Source organism: Cyrtonyx montezumae, unplaced genomic scaffold, assembly GCF_038088225.1.
Source record: "Cyrtonyx montezumae isolate F1298 unplaced genomic scaffold, pur_monq_1.0 scaffold_3, whole genome shotgun sequence".
In the NCBI taxonomy this organism is placed as follows: Eukaryota; Metazoa; Chordata; class Aves; order Galliformes; family Odontophoridae; genus Cyrtonyx; species Cyrtonyx montezumae.
The window spans coordinates 138,116,949-138,129,053 of record NW_027072034.1 but is presented as its reverse complement, the minus strand read 5'-3'; positions in this window follow the sequence as shown (position 1 = coordinate 138,129,053).

Below are 12,105 nucleotides of genomic sequence, written 5' to 3'. Positions count from 1 at the left end.
TGATTTGGTATCCATGTGTCATGCTCCAATATAAAGGAGGGCGACGAAGGTTCTTAGATTATGTATATACCCAGTGTGAGATTAAGAAACAACGGTTCAGAGGTTTGTCCGACCAGTTCATTACCAATATTGACCAGGGAGATGGGGAAGGCGGACACTGTTAGGGTGATGGGGAAGGGAAGGCGAGCGATAGGAAAGATAGGAAGGAAGCAAGGGTTTGTACAACGCAGGGAAAGTCACCAGCCAGGATCCCAGGGGCAGTCCGGTTGCAAGCGGCTCCGATGGTCCGAGGCAGAAGAGCAGGGGTGGCAGAAGCGGGGAGAACAGCAGCAGCGACGGGCAGCCCTGAGCAGCAAGCAGCTGTCCTGGAGAAGCGGCACCGGGTCAGCACAGGAGAAGCAGCGTGGGGAAAGTCCAGGAACAGCATCAGTCAGCACTGGAGAAGCAGCGAACAGTGATCAGCTCGTGAGGGTTCAGATGGTAGAACACCTCAGAGGAGCGGCGAGGTCCAGGAGAAAGCAGCATGTCTCAGGCAGAATGCCCAGGTTGGAGTTCAGCAGCAGGGATCAGCTCATGAGGTTTCCGATGGAAGAACACTAACCAACAGCAATCTCATGGTGGTCGATCCCTCTTTTATGCTCCATTTCTCTTGCCTATGTGGCAAATCCCGTGCTAGCATGCCAGGTAAGCATCTTCAGTAATGGCTATCTCCCCACGGAGATGAGTACCACACAAAAGAGTGTTCAGCTGCCATTGAGCTGCAGCTTATCTCTCTTTCGTTGCCCCAGGACACGCCCATCTGCTTGTCCCTTAGACAAAGGATTTCACAACCCTTGCCCAGGACTTGCTTGGACATGTTCGGACATGTTCATCAGCAAACTTTGAGGCAATGGTATAAAATATTAGTCTCTTGCACCATGTTGGACTTTGTATTAGAATTCGATTCAACTGTAGGCATTCACAGCTGCTAGATCAACTGATGAACCTGAAGGAGTTAATGCTGGGAAGATAGAAAAGCAGTATTTCGACCTTGAGTTCTGTCGGTACTCAACACTGCTGTGTGACAGGACGACTTTTTGTTGCTGCCAACAGCTGGCAATGCAGAAACTGCAACTCAGGTGGAAGGTAATGCCAAGGGACTTTGTGTCTCTAAGACTAGCAGTTTTGCTGGGTTCAGGAAGTTATGTGTTACTGAAGATCTGCAGCACTCATTCCTTGTCTACCAAATTTGCTAGAATATTGTACAACAAAAGAAGTCAATGTTACAGAGATGTTAGAATGGTTATACTGAGGCAAATGGAAACTGTAAAAAATATTTGTACCCACTAATTCAGTAACTTGAGTTAACAGCAGTGAGGAGAAGCAGTGAATGTTGCTGCAACTCCTTTTTATTGTGAAAACAATTTTGTGGCACTAATACACTGTATTTAATTTCAGATTTTCTGTTGCAAGTTGGCATTTAATAAACTGTGATACCTATATGTCTTTGTTTTATTCTGCTGACCTTCTTGACTTCTTGCTTCCCACTGCATTCCTTCATTCCTTGCCACTCTGACTTGCTACAGCTCTCCTCTGCTCACTTCATCTCTGCTTCTGGTGCCTGCAGCCTGTCCTGAGAGCATGTAAATGGGACAGCATGCGTCTGTGTCCTTTTCCTCCCGAGGTACTTGAAGCATGATTGCACTAAATTCAGGGACTAGAGTAGACGTATTGCTAGCGATCACTTTAATGCTTTTCAGTGGTCTGAGCAGGAGGTGGTGGGTGAGCTCCTGGTAGTCATGAAGGGCTAGCAAACCCCTCAGCATCGGATCAGATGGGGAGCTGATCAGTTTGGAGCCTACCAAGGGCAAAGGTGCCAAGAATTTTCTCTGGCCTGCACCACGGTGATCAAAGAGGAGCTCACATTGTGGTACATTTTAGCATCTCTCCACAAAGAAGGCAGGTGCAGAAAGTCACGGCCTTCACTTCATGTGGTTATTTTAGCAAACTCGGCTGTGACCTGTTTATTTCCTGATACGCTTCTGTGCTGTTGGTTGTCAGTGAAAGGGGAAGGTTACTGTCTAGAGGAAAAGCAGCAGAGAAACTCATTGTTGGCATCTAGCATAGCAGGAGCTGAGAGCAGCTCCAGTGGGGTAATCAGTCACTAGTATGATCTCAATGGCTTTGATGTCATAAGGTTTGTCATCATAGAAACTGGAGAGTCTATGCTTGAAACGAATGTGGAGAGGTGTGATTTCAGGGGGTGTGCTGAACCACTTTCTGGTCTTCAGTGGTGATAAATTAATAGGAAACCACGGGTAAAGTCTCTGTTGTAAATCTGGTCGTGCTTGGGGATCTCTGGGGCCTCTTTTTCATGTTGGCCATCCCTTCCTGAAACAACCTCTGGTGGCTCTTTGTGCTCTCTCCAGCTGGTACAGGACAGGAATCAGGTGGAAGAATACTGCAATGGAGTTCACTGTACCTGGAGGACACTCAGACCTCATTGAGAGGGGCAACCTTGGGGTTCATCAGTGGGCCAAAGCCCCTGGGTCCTTCCTCTGGCAGCTTTCAGCAGTTCCAGCCACTGCATTGGCATCAGGGAGCAGGCTTGTGTGCTTCCCTCTCCACCCCTGCCCATGGAGATGGGCTTGGTGAGCACCTTCCTCACTCATAGAATGAATCATAGAAGGGCTTGGGTTGGAATGCACCTTAAATCCCATGCTGTTCCAACCCCCTGCCTCGGGCAGGGTCACCTTTCACCAGCTCAGGCTGCCCAGGCCCCATCCAGCCTGGCCTTGAGCACCCCCAGGGCCCGGGCGTGCACGGCTTCTCTGGGCAGATTGTGCCAGGGCCTCACTACCTTGTGAGTAAAGAATTTCTTCCAGATGAACTAAATTCCCCCTTGTGTACTTTAAAGCCATTCTCCCTTGTCCTACCACTATCAAACTGTAAAAAGTTGGTCCCCCTCCTGTTTACAAGCTCTTCTCCACTACTGACAGGCTGCACTGAGGTCTGCCCGGAGCTCTACCAGTGGTGAGTGCTGAACAAGCAGAGAGCCTGTGGGTAGGAACAAAGGGGCAGACCACAAGATAGGTGACACTGCTGTGTGTGCGCACTCTACAGACCTGATGAGGAGGAGGAAGCTGATGAGGCCTTCCACAAACAGCTGGAAGTAGTCCCGCAATGCGCAGTCCTGGTTTTATGGGGGACTTCAATCATTCTGATATTTGTTGGATAAGCAACACAGCCAGGCACACGTGGTCCAGGAGGTTCCTGCAACACATTCAAGACAGGTTTCTGACCCAGGTGGTGGAGGAGACAATGCGGAGAGGTGTGCTATTTCACCTTGTTCTTACTAACAAGGAAGGGCTGCTTGGGGATGTGAAGGTTGGAGGCAGTTTGAGATGCAGTGATCTTGAGTTGGTGGAGTTCCAGATCTTGTGCGGAAGAAGAAAAGTAGGACTGCTACCCTGGCCTTCACAAGAACCAGCTTTGACCTCTTCAAAGACTTACTTGAAGGCAACTCATGGGCTAAGAGTGTTAGAAGGTAGGGGGGCCCATGAGAGCTGGGCCACTTCTGAGCTCAAGGTCGGTGCACCCCTAAGAGTAAGAAATCTGGGAAAGTTGGCAGGAGGCCTGTGAGGCTGAGCAAGGACCTCGTAGATGATTAAAAAGGAAAGGAGAAGGTCCATGAAATGTGGAAAATGGCCTGTCCGCTTGGGAAGAATACAGGAATGTTGTCAAGGTCTGTGACGATGCAACAGAGAATGCTAAAACCCTCTGGAACTTGCAAGGGAGGGAGAGGATAACAAGAAAGGTTTTTTTAGGTATGTCAACAGTAAAAGAAAGAATCAGGAAAATGTGGGTCCCCTACTAAATGAGATGGGCATTCTGGTAACAGGGATGCTGAGAAGGTGGAGATACTGAATGCCTTCTTTGCTTCCAAGTGTAGTGTCTTGCAACTGGAGAGGAATAACCACATGCACCAGTACAGGCTGGGGGATGACCTGCTGGAAAGGAGCTCTGCAGAGAAGGAAAAGGAGGTTCTGGAAGACAACAGGCTGGCCATGAACCAGCAGTGTGCCCTGGTAGACAAGAAGGCCAGTGGCACCTTGGGATGCCCCCTCTCCTCTGCTCTGCTGTGGCCACGTTTAGAATTCTGTGTCCAGTTCTGGGCTTCCCAGTTCAAAAAAGACAGGGATCTCCTAGGAGTCCAGCGGAGGGCCATGAAGATGATAAAGGGCCTGGAGCATCTCCAGTGTGAGAAAAGGCTGAGTAACCGAAGTCTGTTCAGCCTTGGGAAAAGAGGACTGAGGAGGAATCAGATTAATGTTTATAAATATCTAAAGGGAGATGGAAGGCAAACGGATGAGGCCAGGCTCACCCTTTTGTGTGCAGTGAGGAGATTGTAGACAAAGAGCAATGGTCTAAAACTTGAACACAGAAAGCTCCGTAAAAACATGTGGAAGATCTTTGTGGTAAGGGTGACAAGAGTCCTGGAACAGGTTGCCCAGAGAGGTTGTAGAATCTCCTTCTATGGAAGCATTCAAGACCCTAAGTACACCTACCCATGTGATCCATTGTAGGGTACCCGCTTTAGCAATGGGCTTGGACTCAGGGATCTCTTGAGGTCCCTTCCAAATCCTGTAGTGCTGCGATTGGCTCTTGCACCTTTTCTGTACTTTATGCCCAGATTATCTTCACTGAACAAGTCTTTCTTGGTACTGCAGAAGAGTCATCTTAGAACTTCCTGGCTTCCTCAGTTACTAAAGGTCAGGAGGCCCATGGCAGAACGCAACAGAAACTTTTATAAATGTTGGAAGTTGGAGCATAAAATTCAAATGACTTGACCAATGTTGTGAACTATGTGGGATGTTAAACAGTCTCTGGACAAAACAGGAAGCTGTCCCCTGTACCCACATGACAAACAACACTTAAATCATAACAGTAGTGGACTCCTTCAACCATTTTATTTCATTTCACATGAAAGACTGTTTCCACTCTCATCCTAACAATTTGAATCGAAAGAATCATATAGCTGCCTTTTCAAAGCCCTTGAGCATTTCCAGCTCCTGAGCTTAATCATGGAATCATAGAATCACCAAGGTTGGAAAAGACCTACAAGATCATCTAGTCCAACCGTCCACCTATCACCGATAGTTCTCACTAAACCATGTTCCTCAACACAATGTCTACATGTTCTTTAAATACCTCCAGGGTAGGTGACTCCACCACCTCACCGAGTGCCCATTCCAGTGCCAAACCATTCTTTCAGAGAAGTATTTCCTGACATCCAGTCTGAATTTCCCCTGGAGCAACTTGAGGCCATTCCCTCTCATCCTATCACTAATTACAAGAGTGAAGTGAAAAGTGAAGAGTGCATGTGTACCTGACATGCATGCAGGATGAGAAGGAACAAGCTGTAGAAGAAACATGGTGAGAAGCAAGAAGGCAGTTTCTGTGTATTTGATGAGTGCATGCTTAGCACTTGCGGTTTAATCATGGGAATCATTCGCTGTGCTTTTGGCACTAATGAGCTGATTGTTTGCAGCAAGGCAGGACCCGCTCCTATTGACTGTTCATATCTTTGTGTGCCCGTGTATTTGAAATCCAGTTCCAAACTAAATGAGGTTCCATCGTGCGACATTTCCTCCGTAGCATCACACGTTTTCAATCAGCATCAGCTCCTCAGCCATAATCACTTCCTCCTTGGCTTCTGCTCAGCGCCGCAGTGTGCCTGGCTGCAGAACAGTGCTCCCATGGGCTGTGTGTCAGAGCAGCAGGATAGATAAAATGGTGTTTGTGTTGCAGTGGGTTAGAAGAGATTTTAATTACAAGAAACAGAAATGGGAACTACATGTAGGTGCGCGTTTTTGCTGGTCTTTCGCCCTCATATTGCTTTTAAAGCAATTCTGGGCACCTGTTGCTGAGGACATTACGTCATCCACACGTTGCATCAGTGCAGAAGCTCACCATAACCCCGCAGAATCTCTGGTTGGTTTGTTAGCAGAAACGTTGCAGTGTTTATCTGCATGCACGTTTCTATCCGCATCATAAGCTGAGCTGAAGTTTGAAATTATACAGAACTTCTGTTTCTGTTTTTCCCACCTGTACAATTTCCATTGCAGTTTCCACGTCATGGACTGCAATCATCACTACTGGCAAAATGTACACTGATGTCAGGAAAAGATAAATCAAGAGTAGAAAACAAAATGACAATGAGGAGGAGGTGGGGGAAGTAACAAACAGGGTTTATGTCAAAGTGCAAGCGTCGGGCGAGGAGTTCAGTGTGGAGTGACACTTCTTGGCAGCCATTCAGGAGCAGCATTACTGATGTCAGAGTAACAGCAGCCACACGTTGTTCAGCACAAGTCCCCGAGTTCCTGGAACGTGCTGCGAGCTCCAGGAAGGAAGATATCACCGCCTGGATAAGGTCAGGCTTGCAGTGCAGGCAAGTGGCTGTTGGCAGAAGTCTGAATGCTATTGTTTTCACCTTTGCTCACTACCTTCGTCAACGGAGCTTTGATTTTCTTCAGGGAAGATGCTACTACTGGAAGGAATATCACCATTTATAGGTTCATAGGTTCATAAGGTTGGAAAGGACCTACAAGATCATCTAGTGCAACCATCCTCCTATCACTATCCCTACCCAACTACTACGAAATCAAATCCCTTAGCACCTCATCTAAACGCTTCTTGAACAGCGCTAGGGACGGTGCCTCAACCACCTCCCTAGGCAGGCCATTCCAGTGCCTGACCACTCTTTCAGAAAAAAAATGTTTCCTCAGGTCTAATCTAAATCTTCCCCGGCGCAACTTGTGGCCATTCCCTCTCGTCCTGTCATTATTTATCAGGGAGAAGAGGCCCACCCCCTCCTCACCACAACCTCCCTTCAGGAAGTGGTAGAGTGCAATAAGGTCTCCTCTGAGCCTCCTCTTCTCCAGACTAAACAATCCCAGCTCCCTCAGCCGCTCCTCATAAGACTTGTGCTCCAGACCCCTCACCAGTTTTGTTGCCCTTCTCTGAACACGCTCCAGGGCCTCAATGTCCTTCTTGTAGTGAGGGGCCCAAAACTGAACACAGTACTTGAGGTGCGGCCGTACCAGAGCTGAGTACCGGGGGATGATCACCTCCCTGCTCCTGCTGGCTACACTATTTCTAATACAGGCCAGGATGCTGTTGGCCTTTAATTTTTGTCATTACTTTAAAAATTACTGAAAAAAAATTGTATCTCATGCAGGTACGGGATTTTCAAGGCAAACACCTGACTTACTACTGCCTCCTGACACATGGAGTTAAACTAAACCCGGTGTAAGTTCCCCCTACCTCAGCTCTTGGTCCGTACAGATACCGCCTTCTGACACATACAGCTCTCATGGATGCTTTGCCTGTGAATACCCAGTACACAAAGTGTGCCTTTAAGCAAGGGACAGCTGAGGCTGATGGATGTGACAGCAACTGAAACTGAGGAACCCTCTTCCACTCAAAATAAGCTCATGCATTTTTATTTTCCCATGGTTGTATGCACACAACTGGAAAGCAGGAATGAAAACGATGCAAACAGGTTGCACACACTGCTGTCTGACACGGAGGCAGAGCTACTGCTGTGTGGCTCCTCGGCTCACGCTTCCTTTGGTTGGCACTGTGGCTCCTTAAACCCACAGCCTGAACGATGCACAACAGGCAAATGTTTCCAGGAATAGGCATTACTCATATCTGGAGTTTCCCAGTCTCTTCTGAAAGGCTTTTCCCGTGCTGAGAAGCACCTTCACGGTCACTGCCATTTAATTCCTAAAGGAACACGACAAACACCAACTGTCAGCTGTGCAATTGCCTAAGCCCTCTTTCTGCAAGGCACTGAGAATGCCCACCGGGTATTTAGGATCATTTCCACGTGAACATGCAAAGTAAAGCTCTCAGTGGAGCACAGCTTCACCCAGCAGAGGCTTTTCACACCTACAGAACTGGTATGTTCACTGGGAAAGCAGCACGCTGATGGAATTGTACCAGGTACATCACACAACCCGTCCTATCTCCAGATCTAGCTCAGTGTGTCTGATACACGTCTTAGTTACTTTATTTACAGAACGCACAAAGTCCAAGGCCTAAGGATAACGGGCCATAGTTGATAGCGAGGAGCTGGACAGAAAGCCTCCCTCAGCAGTGAGGCCTCAAAACAGAATCCATGCTCTTTGAACCCAGGAATCTGCCAATACACCATGGAATGTTTGAAGAATGTTGCAGGTACGTGGACATGGAGGCACCACACACGGATTGCAAGTAGGGAAGGTGCTCCTTGACCACAAAGACAGCTACTGTTTTGCTCCATACACACCAAATGAATTCAACACACCTTTTTATAAGCCAGCTCAGTCACTTCATGGGAGACATCCTTTCCCAGATTTGTCCTTTAACTCCAAGATGTCTTTTAAATAAACAAAAGGAGGAAGTGACCAACGTCAGGCAACGCAGGAAACCTAACGGATTATGACAATTACCTCCAATTCAGTGTTACTTCCTTTTATCCTCAGCATCACCTTTCTCTGCCCTGCTCATTTTTGTAAAATCAGTTTGCTAATCTGCAAGGACACACTGATTTTTACTCAAGTACTTGGTATTTATCATTCTGATTTCAGCTCTTGGCAGGAAAAGCCAGCTTTCAAGAACACCGTGAACTGACACCTTTGTATTTCGGTAGGGCTCTCAACGTACCCTGAGGAACCACGTGACACTCTAAGACCAGCACTCAGTACTCACTGAGAGCACCTTCAAGCCTGAGAAGGGAATTGTTCTTCTTTGCTGAGGACTTTTCCCTCCAGCAAGAAAGAGACTTCTGGGAAACATCTCTTGTAACCAGTCATCAACTGGATTTATATCCAATAGCAGTGACCATTTGGGACTAACCATCCAGCCAGTTTTTTATCCAGCACTATTTTCGCTCTGTACTTTATGGCTGAGATTTTATAATAGAGTTGTACCATTTAATAGTGTCTCTTATGAAGCCTGCTCACAAACTCACCATGTGAAACTATTAACTTATTTCCGTAAACAAATTACCTTAATCTCAAATTTTACATCCTCTGGTCTCTTGGTATGTGGATGGCATAGACAATGGAAGCTTTTGTCATACTTAAGTCATTTTAATTGGAAACCTTCCTGAGTCATGAAACTACAACGTTCTTCTCATGTTTGCATTGGCCCCGGTAGCTGATATGAGCCATAAACTTAGAAGAGCTAACTCTAGGGGAACAAACTAAATCTGTCAGATTTAGCAGGCACATGTGATTATACAATAATTTAAAACCTTATTTATTTTTTTCTCCTCTAAATCCTAGGTCTTATGGTATGGTAGCAACAGGAACACGCTAAAAAGACTAAAAAACTTTCCAAAATAATATGCATTTATTATATTTAATATAATAAAATATTTATTTTTTGGAATTTCAATTATGTTTGTTTTCTATATAGTATTAGAAGTATTAAACTCATTTAAAATAATCGGAAGCTTAATAGTGCATAGATTTTCTTTAACAAGAACAGTTCCAGGATCAAAGTACATACAGAGTACATTATCCTTTAATAAATAAATGCCTGAGCAGTCAGAACTCTCATTTGCTCATAAGGATGTATAGGGCAAGAAAAAAATCTCGGCTTTCTAAATTCACCATTCATTGTTAATTCACGAACAATAGCTTACTAGCCCCCCAAAACATATTTTCTTTTCTACTCTCTATTGATTAGTTTCTGCTACCTTTTGCTAAATACGTCAGGATTTACTGTATAGCGTAGTCAATAGTTTTTCAACTTCATTCTTTGCCTAGAAGAATGGGGAAGACCAAAATATCGGATGAGAACTGTAATTTGGGCAAGAGAATGCAAATTTAAAGAAACATTATCAAACTTCGTAGGAACACTTAATTAAAAAGATGTAAAGCTTACATGTGAATTCCAGGTTTTGCTGTTTCCTCTAGGACACAGAATACAAGTTAAAAAAATAAAAAGGAAACAGAAACGTGTACCTCAGGAAAGTATTAGCCAAATTTGAAACTATAAGCAGTCATATAAAGTGAGTAACCATGCAAGAGAACCTATTTGTATGAAAGCAAGTTGAATTCATGAAGTAAATAAGTATGTAAGTAAACAATTAAATAATTAGCAAGCACTTGATGCCTCCAAATCTTTGGTTTCCAGGAAAAAAAAAAAAGATAGATAGATAGATGATAGGTAGATAGATAGGTGCCAAGATGTCATTAATAGTTATCCAGCTGGGCTGGTTTTTAAAGAATAAAATTTAAACCTCCTTCATAATGCAAAACTCACAAAGACTATTTCAACAGTCTCTAAAGTTATGATCAAACAACCACCACGAGAAAACACATACCTTCTGGAAAAGTATTTCCTGCCTGCTACAGCTACAAGGATGTGAGTTTTCTTCCAGACTGGCTTTCTAATTGGTAGCTTTCAGTAACTTCCCTAGTCAGTCAATCTTTTTTGTCTACTTGAATGGACTACATCATTTCTTTCCTTAACTAACAAGGGCAATCTGTAAACCTGACCTTTGCTGCCTTACCAACCAAGCAAACAGTCTCTCCCCAAAAGGGCCTGATTAGCTCATTACAGCAGGGTAAAACCAGCCTTGTCTTCAACTGCCCCCAGTTTTTCTGAAATGACATAATAAATAGGAAACTGCATATTAGCAAGTTAAACATCTCTATTTTTATTCAGTCTTTCCCTGGGTTCCATCTACAGTAAATGACAAGAGATGAATTTTGCAAGATGTCTCAGAACATTTATGATAGACACCTGCCCTGAAACTTTTCCTGAAAGGATCCAGCCTTATTTGCCGACTATGGAGGCATCAAGGCAAAACTCCCTTAGCTGGTAAACGTTAGCTTACCAGGCTCTGCCTATGGAGCTAAGAGCAAATTCCTTCTGTACTGGTCTTATACTGGGGGTGGGTCTGTAGGCTGAAAACCTGACTGCTATATTGAGAAATCCGAAGACTTTACAAATACCACATTAAGTATTTAAATAAAATTTAGTATAGAACAAACATTGTTCTTTTCAAAGTCCAAATCTCACTGTACACGGAAAACTTCACTACTGTCATTGCATCTATAATGTAGAAAAATATGATAAAGCGTGATTAAAAACTTTAATTAGTTATAAACAAAAGGACTAAAACAAATGGTCACATCCAGAGGATTGTGGTCCATAGTTATATGTCCAGGTGGAATACAGTACTGAGGGCTGTCTTTCAGGGGTCTGTCTTGGGACTGGTCTTCAAGATCTTTACCAATGACATCGACAGTGGGATTGAGTGTTCCCTCAACAAGTGGTGGCACCAAGCAGAGTGGTGTAGTTGACACAACAGAAGGAAGGGATGAAATCCAGAGGGACCTGGATGCATTTGAAAAGTGGGCCCACAAGAACCTAATGACATTCAGCAAGGTCAAGTGCTTAGTTCTGCATTCGGGATGGGGCAATCTGAGGTATGTGTATGCAGACAGGGAGAAGAAATCATTGGGAACAGCCCTGTAGAGAAGGACTTGAGGATGTTGATGGACAAAAAAGCTGGCCATGAGCAAGAATTGTGTGCTTGCAGCCCAAAAGTCCAACTTACGCTGCTTCAAAAGAGGAGTGACCAACAGGGAGAGGAAAGAGATCATTCTCTACACTGCTCTCATGAGGCCCCAGGTGGAACACGGCATCAAGCCTTGGGCCCAAAACACTGGAAATACCAGAGCAGTTGGACTGGGTCTAGAGGAGGGACATAAAATTGATCAGAGGTCCGGAACATCTCTCCTCTGAAGAAAGGCTGAGGGAGCTGGGCTTGTTCAGCCTGGAGAAGAAAAATTTTATACCTCATTGTATCCTTCAAGTACTTGAAGGGAGCTTACAAGCCAAAGAATGAATGACATTTTATGTGTTCCGGTAGAGATTGAACAAGGGGGAATGGTTGTAAACTAAAAGAGGGTAGATATAGGTTAGATGTTAGGTGGAAATTCTTTGCTCAGAGGGTGGTGAGGTACTGGAACAGGCTGCCCGGAGAAGCTGAGGATGCCCCACCCCTGGAGGCATTACAGGTCAGGTTGATGGGACCCTGGGAAACCTGATCTGGTGGGT